The 22307-nt window shown below is 41.1% G+C and overlaps 1 protein-coding gene across 1 annotated transcript in view; it reads left to right on the top strand.

Moving 5' to 3' along the window:
- The first annotated feature begins 3652 nt into the window (after positions 1 to 3652).
- Positions 3653 to 22307, top strand: part of PALLD (palladin, cytoskeletal associated protein) — a 236780-nt gene continuing 218125 nt past the window's right edge. The window contains exon 1 of the mRNA XM_056560987.1: positions 3653 to 4016. The gene's annotated coding sequence lies outside the window, so the exon portion shown is untranslated. The remainder of the gene's footprint in view (positions 4017 to 22307) is intronic.

Raw genomic sequence — 22307 nt, 5'->3', positions numbered from 1 at the left:
GCTTTTCTATCCTACCTCCGGACTCTTTACTCCAACCCATTAGCTAGAATTTCTCTACCGGGGTTCCTGTCAGCTCCCTTCTCTCCTGAGAGGGGTACCCGACAGGGATGCCCACTGTTCCGCCTCTTGTTTAACCTGGCCATAGAACCCCTGTCTCGTTTTCTTCAATCTAACCTAGCTGTGTCGGGTATAAAGGTGGGTTCCACGGAGATCAAGTCTGTACTGTTTGCAGATGATCTATTACTCTTTTTATCTGATCCCTTGGCCGACCTGGACGGGTTTTTCTTTCTTATTGCAGGATTTTGGCAGGTCGTCTAGTTTTAAAGTTAATGTGTCCAGAAGTACCCTTCTAGACCTCAAATGTGCTTTATGTGTGGGTCTCCTTTCTACTGTAAATGTCCCTGTCTCTGTCTCCTCCACTTCTGTTAATTATCTGGGTATTCTAATTGGTCGTACTCCCTTCTCTCTGTATACTCTAAATTATCCCCCTCTTATAGCTCGGATTCTTGAAGAGCTACGCCGATGGTCATCTTTACCTCTTCCTTTTTTAGTTAGATGTCACTTACTGAAAATGATGAGCTTCTCTAAACTCTTATATCCTATGCAGACTATCCCACTTCTCTTGAAACACCAGGATGTAAACCGTCTTACTACTGCTTTCACTAAATTTATATGGGCCAACAAGCGCCCCAGAATAGTGCTACGCAAATTGATGCTTCCTAGAGACCGAGGTGGCCTTAATTTCCCTGATATCCATCTTTATTATTTGGTGTGCTTACTGAGACACGGAATAGACTGAGTTAAGGAGTCCAGCATGTATTCTAACTATTTGTTGGAAGCAGATGTAGTACGCCCTTGGTCATTGTCGGCTTTATTACACACTAAATACTCAGCTTTACCAAAAGATGTAAAAGGAAGCTTACTTAAGCTCACAGCCTGGTAGGCCTGTAGAGGTGGGCTCAACTTTACCTTCCTTCTTAGTAAGTGGATGCCTCTGTGGTCGCATTTGGGGTTCCCAATGGGCAGACAGAATAGACTGTGTAATGACTGGAGGGCAGCGGGTATCACTTTAGTAAAACACCTGTTCCATCCCACTGAGGGTCATTACTATACGTTACCTGAACTGGAAATTGAATATGGTCTGGGACCACCACTTTCTTCAATACTCTCAGCTAATGTCCTTCCTCCGTCCACATTTACTAACGGTGTCTCAGGCAAATCGTCATGTCTCCTTTGACGATTTTCTAGGTACCGAATCTGCCACTCATTCATTGTCTTACCTTTATTGGAAAGTTAAACGTAGAGCTAGAGCGGCAGTAGAAGCCTCGATGTTTTGCTACTGGGAGAGTAAATTGGGCAAAACTGACCTTCTCAAACCGATCTTGGAAGGCTTGACTAAAGTTTGCAGGGCAGTAGCTAACGAGGTGTGGAGGGAGACCCAATTTAAAAAAAATACACCATGCACTGTTATATGGTCTAGTTTCCTGTCCTAGAGTACAGGAGTTTTGGGTCTCCCTCTTTACCTTTTTGAAAGCTAAACTGAGTGTCTCTCTACTAGTTGATCCATTGTTAATCCTGTTTCACATTCCGGTGACTGGCTTCCCCCTATCTCTCCTACTTCACATCTTCTTACTTGTAGCTAAGGGCTGTCTACTAGCACATTGGTTGGTCTCTGACCTTAAAACTAAAGATGAGGCACTCCAATAGGTGAAGCATTACTTACTTATGGATCAACTGGGATCCTTTTTTTTTTTTTAAATCCTTTATCTCTATATTTCTGTATGATGAGGAAATCAGACTAATCATGACTCTGTTTGTTGACTCTACATGGTACCTTAGGAATAGTATTGCAGGATCCTTGGGAAGACTTTGTATAACTAAACTTATTTACCCCATGAATATCTTTTATCTTGGGTTTTAACCCCTATATGTGGTTGTGAGTAGTGTCAGGCGCGAATATTCGCATTTCAAATTTTCATTGCAATTTCACGAATTCACGAATATTGCGAATATATTCGCTATATATTCGAAATTATGAATATTCACTTTTTTCCGCATATGCGCATATTCGCATATGTGAATATTTGCATATTCGCATATGTCAATATTCGAATATGTGAATATTCGCATATTCCTTCTTTTCACTTGTGGCCCAATTAGAATGATGCAAATACACTTTATTAACAACATCAACAACATCAACATCAACGTTATCAACAACATCCCTAGCAACCAATAGTAAAGTTGCCCACCCCCTCACTGTTTTCTTCCTCGAATATGCGAAAATATGAATACGCTAAATTCACGAATATAGGACGAATATTCATCTATACATTCGCAAAATATCGCGAATTCGAATATGGCCAATGCCGCTCATCACTAGTTGTGAGGTAACAATTCTTTTCAAATTTTTGTCCTATGACGACTATGTGGGGCTGTTTTTGAGACTACTTTTCTCATTATGCTTCGTGATATCACATAGCTGTATTTATGCCTTGTCTCACGTTTACTGTCTGGGGTGATGTCCCCGATGACTATTTTGGGTATATGAAAAAATGTTAATAAAAATGATATTTAAAAAAACAAGGCTACTTTGACTTTGCCGCTGGGCTCCGCCACAAACGGCTGTTAAGGCTCTTCTTTTGCCTTTAATGGCCATTAGTGTGATGGAGCCCAGTGGGAGGCATAAGGGCACAGAGAATCCCATTGACTTGAATGGGATTCTCTGACGTCCGTTATTGCAGCCGCTATTCCGCCAGAAGATAGCAGGGAAAAAAGTTGTTGCAAGCACAAACTTTTCTCCCGCTATCTTCTAACGTCCGTCACACTACCGAGCACTAATGGCAGTGTGAAAGGAGCCTTCGATAGCTGTTTTTTTTTTTTTTTTGCTACTGTTTTTATTCGTGCAAAGTGTATATTATTACTAGTAGGTTATTACTTAAGGTACAATAGACAACCTAGCTACCATATTTGCTCAGGTTCTATGGCAGTTGTCAGAGAAAGCTATGACCACTGCTCCATTCTGACAGGTTTACCTATCTTAAGATGTTAGGGGGTCCTGGAGGTCAGACTGCCCCCCGCCCAATCTGATGAATATTGGATAAGGGATAACTTTTAATGGTAGGGCAACCCCTTTAAGACTTTTGTGTCTTCTGTTCAGAATGTGAAATCTCTATTCTCAAAGAAAATTGTCACTGTGCATAATAAATGGTGGAGAAAATCCATCACACAAAATCTGGTCTGGATAAGGAGGTGGTCTTTTTGAGAACTTTCACTTTATTATATCATGACTGATGAAGAGATCTAAGTTGTCTCGAAAACCTGCTATATAACATATTTTCTTTCAATTTCGGCAGGATTGCTGTTTTGTGTCTCTCACTGAAAGCAATAAAACTTTTTTTCACCTGGCTAATATGGTATCAAACTTTTCCTCTTATTCTGAAAGTAATAAAATATATGTCATTGGATGGACAATCGCAACTCTTCCACTGACCGTTGACAATCGCTTAGTGTGAATGGACACCAATATGAAGTAAACTGTAAACTCCTGAGACTAGTAACGGGAAACCGTCTAGATTAAAAGCAGCCGGCAGGACTTTGAATTTACCTCTCCTGCCTGGCTGTGCATTCCTTGCCCTACTCTGTTGGATCCCATTGAAATCCCCAGACAATGGTAGGTTCACACTGCAGATACAAGGGAGGAGGAACTGAGAGAAGATGTCAGTGAGTGTTATTTTTGGTTGTTAGCATTCCTCCTCAAAATACACACCCTGGTTCCAAAGACACAGAGGAGAAGGACTGCCTGCCTGCCTGCCTCACATGTAGCCAGGAGAGGACTAGCACACGACTTCCTCCTCCTTCCCGGGCAGGAGTCTTTGTTGTGTGGGATCTGGAGGAGTAAGGAGAAGGACTGTGTACATGTGACTGCCTGGAATGTGACTGCTGGGATCTCTACTTCACTCCACACATTGTGAGGCAGCCAGCTCCTCCAGTCTGTGTCTACTGCTCCAGCCCTGGTGAGTGACAGCTTTTCTTTTCTAAGTTTCATACCAAGACTTCTTCTCAGCACATACAGATGTAGCAGAGCTAAATTTGTCATCTGATTCTTTTGTGCATGGTGATAATATTCTGAGATAAGATAACGCAGTAGGTTTACGTGATCTCCTGCGAAAAACCACACATCAAGATATCATGAATGATGAAGTCTACCAAAGGACAACCTCAGCTACCTACTCCATGTGTGCATTGCATAGAACCTTATTACGTACCATGTGAAAGAGGGGAGTGAAGAACTAAATCTCCTCTCTGCATGTGTGCAATGAATGGAACTTAATACACATATGTGTCGTTGTTGTTGTCATCTTCTTGTTATTCCATTCAGTTATTCTCTTGCTGTTTTTCGGTCGATATTAAATAACCACTGAGCGTATGTGAAGTTCTGCGTCTATTTCTGGCTGTAGTTTTGTTTTCTTGGTGGAGGTGACGTTAGTGGTGTCACAGCGACACAGCAGGGGACGTGGCTGTCAATCATTAACACCAGGAGCGTGTGCACTGCCCAGCACTCTCTTAAACTGGTGTTTGGCAGGGGATCAGGGGCTTTAGGTGACAGAAAAGGCAGCTAAAGATGGATATAGATAGGACCTGTAATGACTCTATGGCACCAAAAAGACTAGCAAGTTTAGGATGACAGTCATGTCACTTATTTGGCAGTTTATATGATCAGTTTTGGTCACTTTGATCTGTTCTTAAATAGTGGATCATTATTAAATTGATCATCTCATCATGTATGTCCCATGTAGATTCATTCGAATCATTTTGCAGGTGCTACTCTTCAAGCCGAAATACCCTCTTATTTTCATGATAGATGTAGCTTATAGTGTCTACTTTCTACGACCTCTTACGATATGTCCTAAAAGGCTGTGTAGAGATAAGTAGTCTTCGATCAGGGATGCTTCTCCTTTGGCCCAAGCTGAGCTCCCCTTTCCAGTGAGAAGACATAGACCTGTATTGAAAGTAGTAGATAACCATTTTAGTGTGCACCTCCTACTGCTTTATTCTGAGCATTCACAATGCATATTTTTAAAGGGGTGGAAAACCTTTTTTTTAATCAACTGGTGCCAGAAAGTTAAACAGATATGTAAATGACTTCTATAAAAAAAATCTTTACCCTTCCAGTACTTTTTAGCGGCTGCATGCGACAGAGGAATTTATTTTTTTATTTTTTATAATTTCTTTTTTGTCTTGTCCACAGTTCCTGACACGGACAGGGGTGTCAGCAGAGAGCACTGTGGACAAGACAAAAAATAAATTAAAAAAGAAAAGAATTTCCTCTGTAACATACAGCTGCTAAAAAGTACTGGAAGGGTAAAGATTTTTTAATAGATGCAATTTGCAAATCTGTTGGCACCAGTTGATTTAAATTTTTTTTTACTTTCTGGCACCATTTGATTTAAAAAAAAAAATGTTTTCCACTGGAGTACACCTTTAACATGCAGCACTTTACATCTGCGATGAGCAGGGTTCTTGCGAGAAGAAATATTAAATGGAATTGTCCAAACAGAACAATTTTATTAGACAATTCTGAAGTTTCTAATTGAATTAAATTACAGAATGTCCCACTAGCCAGTGTCTTGACAAAGAAAGAAGAGCACTGAGGTCTGCCAAGATAACAGTGCATATAGCACAGATAGTTGTTCTTGTTCTACACCAGTGGTCTTAAACCTTGGCCCTCCAGATGTTGCAAAACTTCAACTCCCAGCATGCCCGGCTGTCCGGGCATGCTGGGAGTTGAAGTTTTGCAACATCTGGAGGGCCACAGATTGAGACCACTGTTCTACATGAAATAGCATTGTAAGCATGGTTTTTTGAACTTTTTATGTCAGCTTTTTTTCTGTGACAAGATGCAGTGCTCTCCAAACTGGGAACTTCCAGATGTTGCCATGCCATATCTGGCCATGCTGTGTGAGTTGCTGTTTTGCAACAGCTGGAGGTCCACAGTTTGGAGCCCACTGCCATAGAACATTATTATATTCAGTTGTTTTAAAAAAAAATACATGCAGGCTGGAATAAGGGAGCAAAATAAATAAAAGGTTTTAATTAAATAAAAGGTCTTTACAGTGTCTGGCGTCAATGGGGTCAGGTACATTGTTCATGGGATGCCGCAGCCAATCACTGGCCTTAAAGGGGTACTCCGCCCCTAGACATCTTATCCCCTATCCAAAGGATAGGGGATAAGATGTCAGGTCGCCGGGTCCCGATGCTGGGGACCCCCGGGAGCTACCATGCAGTACCCACCTTTAGCGGCTTCCGGAACCGCTGGAGGTCCTCAGGCTGAGTCCATCTCGACCACAAGGACGGAGCATAGTGACGTCATGGCTCCGCCTCAGTGTGACATCACGCTCCGCCCCCTCAATGCAAGTCTATTGGAGGGGCTTGACAGCTGTCACACCCTCTCCCATAGGCTTGCATTGAGGGGGCGGAGTGTTACGTCACACGGGGGCGGAGCCGTGACATCACTATGCTCCATCCCCTTGATCGCCAGTAATCCGACCCGGAGCGAAAACGCTCCGGGGACTGATTCTAATGGGGTGTGGCATGGAAGATCACGGCGGTCCCCAGCAGCAGGACCCCCTATCCTTTGACCATGTCAGCCAGGGGGGCATTGGTGTGGTGTTGGTGCTTGAGCGGCAGAATATTTAAGAGTAGGTAAAGCATTTTTTTCCTTTTGTACCCCTTTTCCTTTTGTACCCCTTTTGGTGCACATGAAAAGTTTCGGTCTTGCGTTTTTGAGTTGCATTTAGGAGTTTTTCGTTTTGGCTTATTATATTTTTCACGTGCAGGTAAGGGTAGAGCATGTTTTTCTAATTGTTTATGGACTAAGATTCTCTTCCCGAATTGCAAAATGCCAAACAAAATGTTTGTTGTAACTGTTGCAAAGTAATACCTTAACATGTGGTCTAATGTTGGTTAAATAAGGATTGTCATCTCATTTCTCCTATATAGTGAGTACAGTGCATATAGTGATGCAAACCCTTATTGGCAGCAGAACGTGGCCTTCAGCCAGTGACATAGCTAACAGTATCAGCTGAGCATTTAGTGAATGCTTACACCTGTCAGGAGAAGTTACAGTACAATCCCTGTCCTGGCCAGAGCACAACAGTCTGCTGCTAAACAGGTGGATATACAACATGTGAATTTACAGGCTGGTCTGGACTGGTTTATTTGGAACAGGGTCGCATCTGTTCCTGGTGTTGTATTTAAAAGGCTGATACACAGTATTTGTCTGTAAGAATAACCAGATTGTACGTCTCATTCACTAAGAACTCTGGAAAGGTTATTGATATTTCATTGTCTATTGCTTTCAAGGTGTTCGGCTAAAGCTGCCTATAACCAGAGCTCAGAGGTGTAGCTTGTAGCTTCTGGGTCCTGATGCAAAATCTGCAACAGGGCCCCATATGCCAATTAAAATACTGGTCTCTTATGGTACAGATGTACTTTGGGGCCCCCTTATGCACCAGGACCTCTATAGCTACGCCCCTGCCAGAGCCATTCTTTACTCAATTAGACCAAGTGACAATTGTAACGTCCCTGATATTAAATTATTTGTATCTGACCAATGGGAATCAATCAGACTCTCAATAAAGGAACCTGTTGGTTTCAATCATATGTGACCAAACTGTAACGTTAGAAGACTGTTATCCATGGATAGTCATAGTGGAAAATATCAATTGCTCATGGTGATGTTTTTTACATTGTATTTATCAGCAATAGTGCTTGGTGCCAGGATCTCCCCCATTGTACCAGATTCATCAACATGACCCAGGCCCTCTAGGTGGGGTAGGTTAAAAAAAAAATAATGCTAGATCAAAACAGATATTTCTTTTCACCACTTTTTCCAAAAAGAAAAGTTGCCAAAAATGTTCATAAATAATAACAAGGTGCAATAATAACAATGCATTAAATTGTCATTGGGGAATAGCCCAAAGCAGCGTGTCATTCTAGCTTACAAAAATACTAAATTGTGGGGAAAAAATACTCAAAAACCATGATCTGACTACAGTATGTGAACTCACATTTCGAACTTCTATTTAATGACAAAGCGTTAAGATTTTTTTTCACACTTACTGTAAGGCTGTGTTCACACTTAGGAATTTTCAGAGTTTTGCTTCGAAATTCAGCTCTGAACTTCCAGTGCAGCAGAGTCCCATTGCTGTGAATGGAATTCCACCACTGAAATCCATCCGCCGAAAGAATGAACTCGATCATTCTTTTAGCAAAATACCACACAGCCATCTAAGGTCGCTGGAAAATTTCCTTCCGGAGATTCCAAAATGTGAACCCAGCCTTAGAGAACATGCAAAAACACAGCATAAGACTGTAGCCAAAATATGCTACATAGCTGTCTAGCCTTCTCTAGCACTGGTCATCCTGGCAAAGCAGTGAGAGACGCATAATGCCAAATTCACACAAACCTAACACATGCTCAATTTCGGATCTGGATTTCAATCGAAGGTCTGAGCCTGGGAGGCCTGGTGAGCCATATTGATAGCTCAGTTCAGGTCATCAAGTAATATACCGGCCTTACTGTAAATGCCTGCCACTAGTTGAGTATCAATTCTTTTGACCAGGACAGCTCCTTGTGTTTTTCATTACATCCTCATTCTTGGTTTTTCTTCATTCACCTCTTAAAGCTTCTTGTATATGAAATGCCTAGAATGATGTGTTTTATGATGGTTATGCAGTAGAATGGCAGAAGATCTACCTTATCCTGTGTGCAGAATCCTGGCTGGTGGAACGCTGCAGTGAACAGCTGACCCTTCCCCCTTTAGTACAGTAAAGAAAACACTTAGCATGTGAACTCCTATTAGAAACCATTACAAAGCATTTTGTGTTGTTAACTAAAATACTTTAAAGATTAACATCCCGGAACTGAGGGAAAGAATAAAATGAAGTGAAGTGACGTGTAGATTACCTCTTATTCCACCAGTTTATTCTGGTCAAAGTTATACCGTACTTTGTTCCTCCTAATTTTAGAGCTTTAATAGCTCGGATCAGGATCCCTACATAGAATAAGAGTACAGCTTCCCCTACTATTCTCATGTGGCAGGCCTGTCAGGTTTCACTGCATATAGATCATGCCAAGTGGCAGCTGCAGCCCCTGCAGATAAAATTATGCCAGACCCCAAAGAAAAAGCTTAAATTGTTTTAGTTTTATTTAAAACGACTTTTGACATGTTGCCCAGACATGTCAATAGTTGAGCTCTCAAGAGTAAGGTTCGCTGAGATCACAAGTTATAGGCCAGTGAAGTGCCCAGCAGAGCATGCATCACTCCCCAGTTGGCATATCTGACCTTTTCACTGCATAGACTTATGTAGAAAAGGTCTGATTTGATTGACAGCCAGAGAATGAGGCATACACTTCTCCCAGTGATCTCAACTTTTAAAATGCCTGAGCAGCATGTCAAAAGTTGTTTTAAATGACAGTAACCTTTAAAGGAAATCTGTCACCAGTGTCCGACAGGTACCAACAGGTAGTGCAGGTGACACTGCTGACAACGGTACTTACATTGTCCCGTTCCGTACAGTCGTTCTTCTGTAATCTTGTCCGTTAGCTTCAGTGACGTCACCGCTGCTGTTCTCTAGCAGCGGGACCCAGAAGAAAACTGCAGCGGTGACGTCACTAAGCTCCATCCATGCTCCAAGCCAGGCCCAGAGATGAAGATACCAGAGAAGATTACCGAAGAATGACTCCACGGACGCGGAGAAGGTAAGTACCGTTGTCACCTGTCTGTACCAACAGGTTAGTGCTGGGGACATTGGGGACAGATTTCCTTTAAGAACACACCAACAATTTTCATTTTTGCATTTTCATTTTTTCCTCCTTTCACCCTTTTAAAGATATAACCCATAAAAAATAAATTTTTACATCTATAGAGCTATAGGAGGCTTATTTCTTGTGTGACCAATTGTACTTTGTAATGACTTACATTTTACCATGAAATGTATGGTGCAACCAAAAAAAAAAATGCTAACTTTTTAGGTAGTTTCGTTTTCAGTGCACTTTATAATTATGCACTTTTAGTGCATAACTGACATGACATCTTTATTCTGAGGGTCAATACGATAAAACATTACCCATATTTACATAGTTTTCCTATTCTTGTACTGCTTTTAAAAAGAGTAAAACAAAATAAAACAAGATACATATGCTTAAAATTGCAATATTCTGACCCCTATATTTGTGTATACGGAGATGTATGAGGGCTAATTTATTTTGCACCGTGATCTGTAGTTTTATTAGTCTCTTATGTTTAGATGGGACTTTCTGATCCCTTTTTAGTCATTATTTACTGATACGTGATATGGCCAAAATTCTGCAATTCTGGTGTTGGATATTTTTTATGCTTAAGGGGGTACTCCAGTGGAATAATTTTTTTTTTTTTATTACTTCCATACAAAGATCTTAATCCTTCCAGTACTTATCAGCTGCTGTATGCTTTAGAGGAAGTTGAGTTGTCCTCTTCTGTCTGGCCACAGTGCTCTCTGCTGACACCTTTTTCCGTGTCAGGAACTGTCACTGAGTAGGAGAAAATCCCCATAGCAAACCTCTCCTGCTCTGGACTGTTCCTGACATGGACAGAGGTGTCAGCAGAGAGCACTGTGGTCAGACAGAAAAGAACAACTCAGCTTCCTCTGTAGTATACAACATCTGATAAGTACTGGAAGGATTATGATTTTTTAATAGAAGTATTTTTCCAATCTATTTAACTTTCTGGCACCAGTTGATTTTAAAAAATTGTTTTCCACCGGAGTACCCCTTTAAGATTGTTCATATCGTTATGATAGAAACTTTTAGATACATAAAGAGGAACTTTTAAATACATAAAGGGAATCGACATGTTAAAGGAGGAGAGTATATTTAAAAGAAGAAAAACTACCACAAGAGGACATAGTTTTACATAAGAGGGGCAAAGGTTTATGCAGTAATATGAGGAGGCATTACATTACTGAGAGAGTAGTGGATGCATGGAATTGCCTTCCTGCAGAAGAAGTAGCTGCAAATACAGTGAAGGAGTGTAAGCATGAATGGAATAGGCATGTGCCTATCCCTTATATAAGATAGGGTCAGTGACTATTGATAGTATTCAGAATATTGAGCCGACTAGATAGGCCAAATGGTTCTTATTTGCCGACACATTCTATGTTTCTGGTTAATGCTATGCAATGGAATAGCACTGATCAGTAATGTCTGCACTCTGCCAGTATAGTCTATCTGAGGCAGACTGTACAAATAGGGCAACAATCAACAGCATGCACACAAGCATACTATATCTTTGTATGAAGCCATAAAATGTTTTAAGTTCTATAGGGCTAAACTGTACCTCTGTAAGTCCCTGAAGGCATGCACCATAGGACAATATAGTATAAAGCAATTATTCTAGGATATAGAATATAAAATACAGTGTTATGTGGAGCACCATATGGTGACACATGTAGTGCCAATGGCCCTCTGTGTGGTATTGCAGCTCAGACCTCTTCATGTATTATGTAAGCAGTCTATTGTTATTGAGGGAGTCTAATACACTGATTAGAGAAGGGAGCGGGGTGTGAATACAAATTTACCAGTTCTAGCACCATTAGTAACACTATGTTTCCATTTAAGTCTCTGTGAATACCCCCTTGCACTTTTATGGTGTATGTATGATGGGTTACATTACTCAGTACAGACAGAACAGAAAGTGGAATAGGAAATTGTTACTATGGTACTGTTGCACTATTTTGTCATTTGGTCTTGGGCTCCATTGGTTATGTTCGTGGTATATGTTGGCAAACCATCAAAAGGACCAACATATACTGTGATGTACCTGCAACACACCCCTTCAGTTTACTAGACCAAATGTAGTGTAAATAGACTGAATGTAGTCACTAGTAGACTACATTCATTCTATGAACAGGTGAACGGCTGCACCACATGTACCATTTAAAAAGTATTCCAACATAGTCCCAAAAATGTATGTGAATGAGGCCTTACTGACCTTGTTAGGGTCGGTTACTTATATTGTTGTTTGTAAAACACTTGTGTTTTATTTGTGATACTTTCTAATTCTGCACAACACTTTATAAAATTCATATGAAGAAAAGTCACACATATTCTGTTTGGAAAATACTTCAATAGGTATATTTATACACATTCTTACCTATGAATGTTCTGTCTTTCGATGGCACAGTTTTGATGGCTTTGACCCAAATTTCTCTGTTTTTTTTTTTTTTTTTGCTCTTTTATAGTCTCCTTTTTAACCTAAGAATTTGTTTTTTTAAACAAATAAACTATGCAATTTTGGACCCCAACTTGTATATTACTTAATGATGATGCATTTTGAACTCTAAAATATATGTATATTCAAATGCTTTTTGTGCTAGTATATAAATAAATGAACCACACAATCGCACATTGCAAAAAGGGATTGTTCAAAAGCTTTGGAGTTATGCAAATATTTACAAACTACTTAAAGAGGTTGTGTCACGAAAACAACCCCTGCCCCTGAACCCCATCTATGAGCCAAAATGAAGAGTGGACATAAGCCATTCCTCCAGCTGCCCATGTGTCCCCTGTGAAAATCAGCTGTTTGCCAGGGTTGCAGACTTTGCCTGCAATAGGAAAGGGGTTGTCTCTGATACTTACCATGTCCTGAGTTTCAGAACTGTAGGATTACTGAAATGTGGGGGGAAAAAAATGACTTGAAATGTTAGTTAACATCAGTCATATTCTCTGAATTTATTAAACTATATATATGACACTTGATATGTGATGACCCTTGGTACCTTCCATAAACACAATAGAAAAGGCTACAGATAAATTAGCATATAGACATGGGCACATCCACTAGCAAAAAATGTTCTCTTTCCTCTTTGGACATTGCCCATAGTCAGAATACAACTGATTTGTTTGAGGTTTTGAAGAATATGAAACTCGAAAATGCAAACTCACAAATACTGTACAAAAGGACTTCTGTAAAAGCAATTGACGCATCCTGCCAGCTGCTTGTGGTATGTGTGTATGTTTTAATAATAATAGGAAAACCTATATGCATCTCAATATGAAATGTGGTTTGTGGTGCCGAGCTTTGATTTATTGAACAGGACTTTGGGATTCCAGGCATGACATTGGTGATTTCATTTTTTTGGAGAGTGAATTTCTGCTTTTGTTGGTGTTGAGATCATGTGTGTGGTCGCTTTTTATAACTTTATTTCCAGCGCTGTCTATGACATAATCCTAACACAGTAGTGCTTCAGTGTGAGAGTCTATTTTAGCACTCCTGTTGGTCGTTCTAGCTCTAATTTCCAAAAATGTTACCATTGCCCGCAGGTCCCTTTTTGTTTTGCTTAGAATGGAGTTGTGTTTATATAGATCCGGCAGGCTCCATTCATGTGCCAGGAAAGATGTTCTTGGGTAGAAATTGACTTAGAAAATAGGTGCTTTCAATAAGACTTTAGTAACATTGGATTTTTGAGAAAACATTTTACTACTTGTTTAGGATATACAGTATAGGGCTATTGACCCTTAATCTGTATATACCAATCATTAGTTAATTGACCCCTCCAGCGCTGAGATATCAGAGTTTAAATAAATATGCAAATTAAACTTTGGAGCCCAATGGTGTTTCCCTGTGGTCTACATGATTTCTACAAGACTGTTTCAGGATCAACCAGTAAATCCTTTAAACTGACTTATATTTGTTGTTTAAAGGGGTACTCCGCCCCTAGACATCTTATCCCCTATCCAAGGATAGGGGATAAGATGTCTGATCGCAGGGGTCCCGTTGCTGGGGACCCCCGCGATCTCTCCTGCAGCCCCCGAGTTATCAGCTCTCCAGAGCTAGGTTTGCTCCGTGGCTGATGATTCAGGATACAGGGACCCTCAGTTCGTGACCTCATGGCTCCACCTCCTCATGATGTCATGACCCGCCCCCTTAATGAAAGTCTATGGGAGGGGGCGTAACTGTTAACATGCCCCCTACCATAGACTAGCATTAAGGGGGTGGGGCATGATTTTATGAGGGGGCGGATCCATGACATCACAAACTGAGGGGGTGGATCCATGACATCACGACCCCTATCACCAACCACGGAGCAAACTTAGCTCCGGAGAGCTGATGACTCGTGGGGCTGCAGGAGAGATTGCGGGGGTCCCCAGCAGCGGGACCCCCGGAATCAGACATATTATCCCCTATCCTAAATCAACTGGTGCCAGAAAGTTAAACAGATTTGTAAATTACTTCCATTTAAAAATCTTAATCCTTCCAGTACTTATCAGCTGTTATATGCTCTACAGGGAGTTCTTTCCTTTTTTAATTTAATTTCTGTCTGACCACAGTGCTCTCTGCTGACACCTCTGTCCATTTTAGGAACTGTCGAGAGTAGAAGCAAATACCTATAGCAAACCTCTCCTGCTCTGAACAGTTCCTGATATGAACAGAGGTGTCAGCAGAGAGCACTGTGGCCAGACAGAAAGGAAATTCAAAAAGAAAAGAACTTTCTGTGGAACATACAACAGCTGATAAGTACGAGAAGGATTAAGATTTTTTTTTTATAGAAGTAATTTACAAATCTGTTTCTGTGACTTAGGCTGGGTTCACATATGTCTGGCATCCGGCATAGGTGAACTCAGCCTAAATCTCAACGCAACTGATGCCACAACTTGTCATCAGTTGTATGGCATGCGGCGTCCATTGTTTCTGGGCAACGGACAGGGGAATGCAGTTCCCGTCCAACCATCCGGCGTCAAAATTGAGACGCTGGATGATTGTGAACTGTCCCATTCAAATGAATGGGATCAGTTCTAGCATCAGTTTCCCTCCGGTGCACGCCGGAGGGAAACTTTGCCGGACGACTGATATATGTGAACCCAGCCTTACTGGTACCAGTTGAATAAAAAAAAAATGTTTTCCAGTGGAGTACTCCTGGGTTGGGTCACATTTAAGGCTGCACTCATAAGAGCGCACTCCATGTAACCCTACACTAAAGGGTTTATCAAGCTTAAATGTACTTTATCTTTTTTAAACTAATGTGCCCAAGCTGTGTCTCAAAATAAATATTGTAAAACGCCACTACTTACCGTCCTCGATCCCCCTGCAGCCTCCAGTATCGGCACCTGGTCTCTGCCAAAGATCCAGAAGCTGTGGTGGGATCGAGGGAGGTAAGTATAGGGTTTTTTATTTTATTTTAAGACACAGCCAGGGCACATCAGTTTAAAATGCTGATAATCCCTTTCATGTTATCATTAATTTCAAGATGTAATGTTGCTTTAGGGTCTAATCACACGTACAGTATTCTGCACAGATTTCAAGCTGTGTTCAGTCATTCAGTTTACATTGAAATCTGCAGCAGAAAATCCCGCGCATCAAATCTGCGTAGAATACTGTACGTGTGAATAGACCATTTCGTTGTAGCTACTGCAATTTGCTGACAGCTTTATGTATAGCCATTCTGTTCTCTAGTTGTTTGTACCAAAAGTTATTGTCAAAACAAAACAAATTGTTAAAAATAATGATATTATGTGACCTATAGCACCACTCAACTAGTTTAACAAATATGATGACAAGTATAACAATATAAGGGGACACAATGTAACAGCACCATGGCCATACATTTCCAGTTCACTCTGATTTTAGAAAATAGTTTTGCTAAAACAGATCATCCTGGTCTTTCTGTAACGTGCCGGCGGCTAGAAACCGATCATTAAAAGTCAGGTCAGGTTCTATGTAAACAGAAAGTTTCAACAGTTTGGAGTGGGAAAGTCCATGGAGAGCAATGTGTGATCATAATTGCAGATAACTGGAGTCAAATAACTCAACAGGCTTGACAATCCAAAAGGGGGTCATTGGCTTTGTCCATTCATGCACTCACCCAGAATGCTTTGTGCCTTGGTCATATGTCATTGTGGCTGCATTACTAAAAGCCTAAGTATTCATTCAAGTAACAAAAAGATAACTTGAACAAAAGGCAATGCTTGATTTCCTAGCGCAAAAGAGTTGTGTCTGATTTATGAAAGCCAATATGGAGTGATCAGGAATGTCCATAAACAAAACAAAATAGTTTATAAGATTAAACAGATTGTAAAAAAAACTTTGGGAAATTAAATATATAACATGGTTGCAAATGTACAATACTGTAGACAAACAAGGAAAATAAGCAAAATCACAGTCATTTTTTGTTGCACAATACAAAGTGTTTGAACCAGTTCCCTTGATATTCTAGAGACCGAAAAATGTATTTAAATGTAAAATATCAACTTAAAAGAGCTTGCCCACGACTAGTTATCCTATATCCTCAGGATGGGGCAGAACTATCTGAGGATAGGGGTTTGACTGCTTAAACTTCCGCAATCTTCAGAATGGGGAACAAAGTCATCCCTGAGAACAGGGAACCCCTATGAGTATTATTTATTAAAAGTGGTACCCCCCTGATAACTTCAATCACCTTTAGTGAATATAGCAGATATGCTGCAGCAGGAACAACTATAAAAAATATTCATAACCTGCTTCTTATCAGCCACTGGAACATTTCTCACATTATGAGAAGTGGGAGAGAGTAGGTGGTCCAGCAATAACAGGACTACGACTCAGGTAAGCTTGACATGCATCACAGTGGAGAGCATAGGTTACCCCAGAGATGACGCTGGCAGCGGTGGTGCATGAATCCAACACAGCATGTATAAAATAGCAATAAAGAAGACAGGATTGCACTCACCATCCAACGGGTCTTTATTCAAAAATGCCAGACATATCACGAGGGTCATTAATATGAGATTGGTAAGGGGTTCACCCATTGACAACACTACCAATTGGCTGACTGAGGTGCTCCAGCAAGTGTCACATACCCTTTATCTCTGAGCAGGCATCGCAGTGGCTGTGCCTGGTATTGCAGCTCAATCACATTCACTTAAATAGACCTGAGCTGCAGAGAGTTGTAGTACCAGACACAGCTGCTGCAAAATGTTGTGCCTGGTGAACAATGAAGCTGATTTAGCACTTGCCACTTCTGTCAGCTGATTGGCAGGGGTGCCTGGTGTCAGACTCCCACTAATCTGATATTGATGGCCTGTTCTTAGTCCGGTAGAGCCACTTTAAGAGGTTAGTTCATTGCATGTTCTTTGGGGTGAGATGAGATGTCACTGTTTGTGAGTTTATGGTTTGTGACATCTATTATGGTAATTATTCTAAATTGTAAATGGCCAGCATACACTTTCAGCCCAAGGTGTGTCAGTGACCTTTTCCACTGACAGCATAGGAAAAAACATAGTTGACTCCATTAAAGTGTATTTTTACTTTTCCTTTCTTCAGGCATCAGTGTCAGAACTTGCCTAAAGGTTACTGATGTTATATGTGGCACATAGGCATGATGGTTGCAGTAGTCTAGATCATGCCAGAATTGGTTTCTTAAACTTTCCAGAATAAAAGTTCAACAGTCCGCAGATCTTAGCCATTCTAACTCTCCCACAGGTCACTGTTGACTTCACAGGAAGGTAAAGCTACTATTGTAACATACCAGGCCACACCACATGCCTCTGGGCAGTCAACCTCACGCTACACAACCTTTTTTTGTCTTGATGTCTCACACAGCCCTACTTGACTCCATCAGTAACCTCCCTCAGGTTTGCATCTAGCACAGCCCAACCTGCTCTTTACTACCCTTCCCCAGCCTTCCCTAAGTCCTCCAAGATGCTCCTTAGCTAGGCTACCCTAGCCCATTACTCTAAGCAATGCTTCCCCTGGTCCTCTTATCATTAGGATGGCAGCTCTTGTTCATGGCTTCCCAAAAAGTAATGTAGATAACCCTCTATACAGTGTTTACATGTCTCCAGCTCACAGCACTCTGGTCTCACAGCCCGCCATTGCTCTTCAAGCAAATAAGCTCACTCTGGCCTCTAGTTCACTGCCATCCCTACAGTAAACAGTCCCCAAGCCTAGAAAATCTAATTTGTCACATGCAGGCCAATTTGAATCCACTCATTTGCACTAGAAAATACTTTTTACAGCTCTTCTCAGTTCCATCTGTCAGTAATGTAGTACAGCGCTCTGGTGTTACAACACACATATCTACATCAGAGGTGTGTTCTCCCCGGGGCCCATTCTGATGCTGGTACCTTCCTATGTTAGCTGCCAGCCAACCAAAAACTGTTAAAGTGGTACTCCGTTGGAAAAAAAATTAATTCAACTGGTGCCAGAAAGTTAAACAGATTTGTAAATTACTTATATTTAAGAATCTTAATCCTACCAGTACTTATCAGCTACTGTATGCTACAGAGGAAGTTCTTTAATTTTTGAATGTCTTTTCTGTCTGACCACAGTGCTCTCTGCTGACACCTCTGTCCATGTCAGGAACTGGCCAGAATAGGAGCAGAACCTATCCTGCTCCAGACAGTTCCTGACATGGACAGAGGCGTCAGCAGAGAGCACTGTGGTAGGACGAAAAAGAAATTCAAAAATAACTTCCTGTGGAGCATACAGCAGCTGATAAGTACTGGAAGGAATAAAAAGAAGTAACTTACAAATCTGTTTAACTTTCTGGCACCAGTTCATTTTAAAAAAATGGTTTTCCACCAGAGTAACCCTTTAAGTACAAAAGTATACTTACCTAAAAGTAGGAATATAAGTAGGTATTACTAAACAGACTGTCTTTGAAAAATTTAAAATCAAAATCTGTTGATCAAAATGCTTTTGGGTCTTCTATGTAATATATAGATTGAAGCTGATCTTTATCTATGTACTAGCTGAGTACCCGGCGCTGCCCGGTTTTCCTACCTAATCCTTGTGGGGAGGAAATAAAGGAGGAAGCTTTAGTCCTCATATCCCTTCCTCATATCCCAACCCTAAATCCCCTCCTCATATCCGACCTCATATCCCGTCCCCCTGTCCCGACCTCATATCCCGTCCTCATTTCCTGTCCTCATATCCCGACCTCATATCCCAATCTCATATCTCGTCCCCATATTCTGACCTCATATCCCGACCTCATATTCCATCCTCATATCCCCATCTTATATCCCGACCTCATATCCCATCCTTATATCCCGTACTCATAGCCCGACCCCATATCCCGTCCTCATATCCGGTCCCCATATCTCGTCCTCATATCTTGACCTCATATCCCGTCCTCATATCCCGTCCTCATATCCCATCGTTATATCCCGTCCTCATATCCCGTCCTCATGTCCCATCCTCATGTCTCGTTCTCATGTCTCATCCTCATATCCCGTCCCCATATCCCGTCCTCATATCCGACCTCATATCCCGTCCCCCTGTCCCGACCTCATATCCCGTCCTCATTTCCCGTCCTCATATCTCGTCCTCATATCTCGACCTCATATCCCGTCCTCATATCCCGTCCTCATATCCCATCGTTATATCCCGTCCTCATATCCCGTCCTCATGTCCCATCCTCATGTCCCATCCTCATGTCTCATCCTCATATCCCGTCTCCATATCCCGTCCTCATATCCGACCTCATATCCCGTCCCCCTGTCCCGACCTCATATCCCGTCCTCATTTCCCGTCCTCATATCCCGACCTCATATCCCAATCTCATATCTCGTCCCCATATTCTGACCTCATATCCCGACCTCATATTCCATCCTCATATCCCCATCTTAAATGCCGACCTCATATCCCATCCTTATATCCCGTCCTCATAGCCCCGACCCCATATCCCGTCCCCATATCCGGTCCCCATATCTCGTCCTCATATCTTGACCTCATATCCCGTCCTCATATCCCGTCCTCATATCCCATCCTTATATCCCATCCTTATATCCCGTCCTTAAATCCCATCCTCATGTCCCGTCCTCATGTCCCATCCTCATGTCTCGTCCTCATATCCTGTCCTCATATCCCGTCCTCATGTCCCGTCCTCATATCCCAACCTCATATGCTGTCCTCATATTCCATCCTTATGTCCCATCCTCATATGATGTCCTCAGGTGGGACTTATTTGTGATGAAGATACTGTAAGCTGAAAATTGAAGGGGACGTGCCTTTGTGGGACTGGGTGTGATTTTCAAGCCAGACCGATGCACAAAAAGGGTAGATAATAAAAGGGGTGGTGCTTAAAATGTGGGCATGTCTTTGTGAGATGGGTTGTGGCTTGCAAGCCAGATTGACACATTCACCAGGAAATGCAGAGCGGAGCTTGTTGAGTAAGGTACTTGAAGTCCCATATACTTGCATGGGACTTGAAACAAAAACCCATCTTTAATATAAGGGTGTAGGTAAGGGTTAATTTAACTATCATATATTTTTATTTGACATATAAGTAATATGTGTACCAGGTATTATTGAAATATCTCCAGCCATATGGAAGTTATGTGGGAACATACATTTCCCAATTATTTGCATGGGACTTTAAACAAAAAACCTGACCCTCATAAATGGGGTTAGTTAATGGTTAAATTAACTATCCTATATTTTAAGTGGACTTAAAAGTAACATGTGACCTGGTATTATTGAAATATCTCCAGCTGTTTGGAAGTTATGCAGTAACATAACTTTCCAATAGACTTGTATGGGTCTTTAATTAAAAACCCCGACCCTGGCAAATGGGGGTCGGTAAGGGTTAAATTACCTTTCCTATGTTTTTTGTTTACATATAAGTAACATGTGTGCCAAGTTTCATGTTAATATCTTTAGCGGTTTGGACGTGATGCTGGAACATACACATTTATTGAGTTTTATATATATATATATATATATATATATATATATATATATATATATATATAGATTGGGGGATTGGTTGGAAATATACAGTATATCACTGCTAAGCTACAGTTTAGTTCATGTTATTGTTAGTGGTGGCACCTTGAGTTATTGAACTCAATGTAGATTCTGAAGAACTGTTAATGAAAAAAAATTGTTTAGGTAGGTTATTGAGTTCAGAGTCCAGTAATCTTGGAAAGAATTAGAATGGATTTGAGAGCAAGCGCTAATGTGCCAAAGATGTGTTCCAATTATTGATGTCCATAGCAACAATTGTATTATTAGTGGTAAGAATTCACTGCTAATTAATTTATTGATTCTATAAGATACTGAGATCTATATAATGTATTGAACGAAAAGAGAATAGCGGAGCACTCACCAGGTCAGTAAATGGCTTCTTTATTGATCATATCGACCAGTCAGGATGCATGCAGGGGAGGATGGAATGGACGCGGGGGTACAAAGAGCGGCGACGGAACGTTTACGCGCCGAAGCGCTTCGTCAGGCCGATGCTTCGGCATCGGCCTGACGAAGCGCTTTGGCGCGTAAACGGTCCGTCGCCGCTCTTTGTACCCCCGCGTCCATTCCATCCTCCCCTGCATGTATCCTGACTGGTTGATATGATCAATAAAGAAGCCATTTACTGACCTGGTGAGTGCTCCGCTATTCTCTTTTCTTTTTATATCATTTGCTGTTGATGCTTGGCATGGTAGCACTGAAGAGGTTGAATTTGCTGGTTTCCAGGGACTGTGTGGATCAGGTGTCCATTAATTTGGGTTCCATGCAAAGTAAGGGAAGTTGCTGAGACTAATCCTCCATGTGTATATAATGGATTGCTTTTGGGGGTAGGTTAGGTTGTGCATTGTTTTGCATTAGGGTCTTTTGTTTTTCGCATGGCACTAAAGCATTCTGTAGATTGTATATGCTAGTTACAACTAACATAACAGACACCATGTTATTAGCTAGGCAATCATTACAGTTTATAGTTGTTGTTATGATACCTTTGGACAGCTTGGAAAGCAGGTGTGTCCAAGTTGGAGCCCTGAGATTGCGGGATCTATGAACATTGTATCTCCTTGATGTAAGAATATGCACAACTTTATTGACATTGATCTGCCAAAGTCATCACTATGTTACTGGTCTGCACTACTGACAGATGCTAAATATTTGGCTCTCATTTTAGCTGCTTTTCATTGTTCAATCCTCTTTATTAGAGATTAGGCAGTTTTGTAGAATTCTTTCAAACAAGAAATAAAATCAGCTTCCACAAAGCCATGAAGTACAAATAGCTTTGCAGAGACCAGTCCTTTAGCGCACTTATGTCTAGGTTTAGGTTTAGTTAATTTAGTTAATAATACAGGTTTAACTATATTTTACTTACTTTACAGCAACACAAATATTATAGGTTTTTGGTTCAGCAATAAAGTATTACACCACAAATTTGCAAAATAGTCCTCCATATGGCAATGGCTACATGGTAACATATGTCACGCAACAGCAAATTGGGTAGCCACAATATTTGTGTGACTTGTCTGTGACTTGCAGCCTTACCAA

This window comes from Hyla sarda, chromosome 1 (assembly GCF_029499605.1).
Source record: "Hyla sarda isolate aHylSar1 chromosome 1, aHylSar1.hap1, whole genome shotgun sequence".
Classification (NCBI taxonomy): domain Eukaryota; kingdom Metazoa; phylum Chordata; class Amphibia; order Anura; family Hylidae; genus Hyla; species Hyla sarda.
The sequence above is the reverse complement of the archived record's forward strand: the minus strand, read 5'-3'. Positions and strand labels throughout refer to the sequence as shown.